The sequence below is a fragment of the Buceros rhinoceros genome, unplaced genomic scaffold (assembly GCF_000710305.1).
Source record: "Buceros rhinoceros silvestris isolate BGI_N320 unplaced genomic scaffold, ASM71030v1 scaffold46056, whole genome shotgun sequence".
NCBI lineage: Eukaryota > Metazoa > Chordata > Aves > Bucerotiformes > Bucerotidae > Buceros > Buceros rhinoceros.
In genome coordinates, this window is record NW_010416618.1 from 7,659 (window position 1) to 12,577 (window position 4,919).

A 4,919-nucleotide genomic window follows, 5' to 3' on the forward strand; every position below is an offset into this window, starting at 1 on the left:
GCTCTTCTTCTGTGCTCTTTTATAACCTTTTTAAGTCTAGACAAGTTCTTTTTCCTATTTAAAAGAATAAAATAGTGAACAGACCAGGCTGCTGATGTTCATCTATATCAGTCATTCGGGAATTGGCCTTTTTCAGATTCATTTTAGCGTGTTTCAGTTCTCCATAACGTGTCTGTTGAATTTTCAGAAGTGTTTTCACTTGATTGACGGAGAGAAATTGGTCATGAATGTGCCGGGGTAGTTTTCAACTCCACGTTCTGCCAGCCCACAATGGCCTCTGGCCACCAGCGTCAGGCGGCAAAATGGGATCCTGCAGGCAGGTCCTTGTCCAGGGGCAGGAATAGTATCCATGAAAAAGGCAGGAAAATGGGGTTTGTTCGTCTTGCCTCCACAGGATGATATTTATGTATCTCTTCAGGTATTAAAACCACTCAGAGTCCAACTTTGCTGTCTCACTGTTCCTGTTATTCAGAAACCCAACCACACCCGGTGTTGTGTATTTTTAAACTGCCCCGAGGCCCTGTGGGATCTTTGTGCTGTTGTAGTTCGTCGGCATTTTGTTTCTCCCCCGCTGCAGAAGTTGCTGTGAGTAGGACTAAGTGGAAAGCCTTCGGAACCAGTTGGATAAGCCAAATCAAGCAGGTGATGCCGTCGGTGTATCTTGTGTCAGATGTGTAACAACTTGCATTCCCACATCTCTCCTTGTGTAACGACACTTAATAAAATCATGCAGTGCCACTCACCCGCGCTTCCGAACTGTCTTCCCTAGAGACTTGACTTTGAGAAGTTTTCTGAGGGGATCACGTGCTTGGGCGGTTCAAACGGTCGATGTAGTCTGTGGTTTTCCATAAGCAAATCGGGGCTGGGGAAGTTGGAGGTTTCAACGGAAGAACCTGGGGCTGAAGGAGGGGTTTTGAGGTGGGTTTGGGGGCCTGTGGCAGATGGGTTCCATTTGGATATTGCCTCACGTGGTTTTGGGATGAGAGTTCGATGCCAGCTGAGGTTGGTCTGCGTTCCACTACTGAGCTCTGAAGTTTTTCTTGTAATAATTACTTGTGTTCAGCAGTCTCCAAGGACCAGTTTCCACAGGAGGGAGGTGGTCAGACTTTATCTAAAATGTACCTGGATTGATCAACAAAATTGTAAAACATCATCTCGTGGCACTGCATGGGCTTTTGCCCTCAGCTTCCCCCCTCTGTCCCAGAGCAGGCAGATCTGGGCAGGGTTTTGGGGTTAGCTGGGAGAGGGGCAGCTCTGTGCCCTTCTCCTGACACCCGTTGGTGCAGTGTCACTGAACTCACTAGAAATGCTGCAAAGTCACGTTCCCTTGATGTACGTGAGGCTGTGCCCTACTTCTGCGACGGTGCCTGGGTCCCCCTGTGCGGCTGGAATGTCTGCCAGGAGCCGCTGTGGGAGGCAGGGGGTGACGGGGTTGCTGCTGGCTCTTGCCCAGGCTGACGTGGGTGGGCGAGGAGGTGGCAGAGCAGGAGCTTTGCAGAAAGGAGACTGGAATGAAGCCACCGAGCGGGGTCAGAAGTGACTCTGCTCCACCTTCACTCTGTCCATAATCTCCAGGGTGACGGGACCTGCTGTCAACCGCGTGACGTTCCAGTTGGCTTTGTTTACTGCCCGTGGTGATTCGGTAATGGCCATCAGAACCTGTCACCTCTCATCGCCCACCTGCGATGAACTAACGCGCTGTTTTCAGAAGTCGCCTTGCACGGAGGCAGCAACCCGGCCCTCTCTGAGCATGCACTTTGTGTAAATAAATAGCCCAAATTCCTCCAGCTGTTCCTCTCGAGAGGTGGCTGAGAAAATGTCCGGTCCTTTCTGTGGGCGCTCTGCCGGGGGCACTTTGGTTCATTTTGTAACAGCTAAGAACGGGCCTTACTTGTGCAATCCTGTGGTTACCGCATCTCATTCTGTTTCTACCTTGTTACTGACCTGCTGCCCCCCAGAAAAACCTCAAGCATTAAACGTCTTCTGCTTAATTTATTCCCCGAGAGGTTGTGTTGCCGTTTGTGTCTGGTTTGGGGTTACTGATCTCTTTTAGCCCAGAATAGATGGTTGTCTTAGGAATCTCAGCTGGGTTTTGTTTCCTTGCTCCGCTTCATGTGTAAAACTTGCTGGGAGGGTTCATGGTCCGGTGTGCTTTCATGGGGAAGGAGCCCCCAGCCAAGCCTCGTTCCCCTGGAGAAAAAGGCAGCAGTATTTCCTTCGCTGAACCCAGCTGGAGGCACAAACCTGGCTGGGTCTGGGTCTGATCCACAATCTCTGTTTGGGGCGGGCTCACATGGCAGCGGCAACACATCGTTCTGGGGCCACTCCGTTGTGCACGCGTGAAGGTCAGCACAGAGACGTCAGTGGAGCTGGGCGGTGGAGTCACCCTCAGCTAAAGACGGGGCCTAGAGATGCTGTGTCCATACTGTGGTTCCCACCTTAATGAGAGACGGTGGAGTCTCGTGCTTTGGCTGTTGGTGTATTTTACCTTTAAGTTGTGATTGTGTAAGTCATACAGAAAACGCACGGTATTTCAGATGTCAACCAAGAAGGTCAGGCTTATAGAAGGGAACGTTTGATTTCCTTGGTGAAGCGAACGTATCCCAAGCGGAGTCTGGGTGGACACCCAGGGGCCAGCAGTGCCGGGTGAGGCAGAGGAAGAGGCACTCAGGGCACACTTAGGGTGGAGTTTTGCCATGTTACACGAAGTAGAAGTCTCCCAGCCCTGTCTCCTGTCTCCACAGCCCATGGCTGGGATGCCGGTTGAAGCACAGGGCCCAGCACACAGGGACTGGGGCGGGCAGTGAGCTTAGCCGTGCTCCTCGGCTGGGGCAGGTCGCTCTGTCCCTGCGTTCAGCTCCATCCCCGCAGGTACCGTTTGAGATGGGGTTTGTGGCTGCGGGTGGTGCACGGTGCCGTGGTCCCGGTGCAGACCCGGCGAATGTCCAGTCAGTTGCGATCTCTGCGGTACAGTGTCTGCGCTCCCTTTTTCTCATAGAGACAGATTGACTACGTTTGCTCTGCAACAGCTTTGTTCTGGTTTCACCCTGAGGAAGGAGTGGGGGCTCTGGAGAACTGCTGACAACAAACCTCCTGATCTCGTTCTCACAATTTGCACAACAACAGGGAAAGAATTCGGTGAAAATACAGAACTTCGTCCTCGCCTGACAGTCACAGTGGCTGCTGTCTTCTCGTACTACTTAAACGGAGTCAGGACTATTATTATTAATTCTTATTACTTCATTACTAACTTAGGTGTAACTCTTTGTACCTCTTCCAAGTTATGAGTGCAGGCTGTTGAAAGAAGCCCCTTCTGCTCTCGAGAGAGGCAGGGCCGGGGAGGGGTGAGGTGGAGCACCACTCCTGTTCCCAGGAGAGCACCTCGTGTTCCTTCTTGTTCCTGCGGGATGAGGCAGTAATTGGAAAGAAACTGCTCAAAACACATTTATTCCCTTGGAAAGGTGATGTGAGTAATCCCTGCCGAGATTGCAGTCCGTGCTTGTAAGGAGCTGTGCTACCAGCACAGGGTTTTGGTGGGATTGAGGAAAAGGATTTTGCTGGGGGTGACTAATTGTGGGTCTTTGTAGCTATTAAAAAAAAAGAAAAGCTAAATAATTGGATCTTGAAACTCTTAATTCTTAAACTGATGAGAAAGCCTCTGTGATTTTGTTCTGTGGGGTTCAGCTTGGGCTTTGGAGTCAGAACCAGTCCACCGTGAACACCAAACTGAAGATCTGTGTGAGGAGAACAAAACTGTGTCCTCAGGAGGTGGCTGCTGCTGCAGTGCCTGTGGGCTGGCGAAGTCCTGGACCTCTCTGGAGGCTGAATTCAAAGGTGGACAAGGAAGGGGCCAGCTTTCCAGCCTCTGTCAGCAGTGGTTCTCCAGCCTTGAAAATATTTCAAGTGTGGGACAAAATCTTTAGCCCACGATCTTTCTCTTCCCCTTCTCCCCTGGCAGACCAGCAGTAAGGAGCCAACGCTCTCTCCAAGCCCTGCCTCAGTCCACCAGCAATCCGGTAATGAGCTTGTTCGTTAGCTGGAGCAGGTCTCAGCAGTGACATGCTTCGAAACGCACCGGGCTGGGGTTCTGCAGAGGCTGCGACACCGCTGAGAAAGGTGAGGTTCAGGGTCGCGCTAGAGGAAGCTCAGTGCCGAGGGCTGCAGGGGAGGCTGATGTGGAGGGATGGTGCTGGGGGCAGCTGCTGGAGCTGCCCTGGTGGAGGAGAGCGACGCACCATCCCCCACCGGCTTTGACCCCAGCCGGGAGTTTGTAACAGGCATGTTTCATCCGTATGGCTCAGGTTGCTTTACAGCAGAGACTGGTGGAGTTCTGATGGAGGTGGGGAAGGTGAGATGCAGGACGGGAGAAACTCTTCTGCACAGCAGCTCAGAATCGTAAACCATGAACTGAGCCCAGACCGAGGGCTGCAGATGTCTTAATGTGGTTTCTGGTGGGAGCAGCATCAGGCCCCAGGCAGGAGCAGATCTCTGTGATTTCCACATGAAAAATGCAGACAGGGACTGTGGTCACAGCTTCTTCCCCACTCGTTAGTGGGAAATGCAGAATAAAGCCAAGGAAACACAGGCTAAAGGCAAAGATTCTTTCCCAGTCAGATCCTTTTGATTTGGCTAATGAGCAGACAAAACCACTTCTTCCATCTTGGGATGGAAGTGTTTGGGATTCTTCTCCCAACGTGCCTGGAGGACCTTTGGGCGTTGAAGAGCCTCAGAAGTCAGGCTGTTCCTCAAAGCGGCTGCAATCCCCCCGGGAGCCAGGAGCCGGGCAGCGCCGATCAGGTACCGCCTGCCTCCATGAAACCCCTCAGCGACCAGGAACGGGACCCCGGCAGCCTGGGGCAGGACACTCACAGCTCTTTCCAGAAGGGCCGGAGTTGGTCTTTTCCGGAGGCATCAGCCGC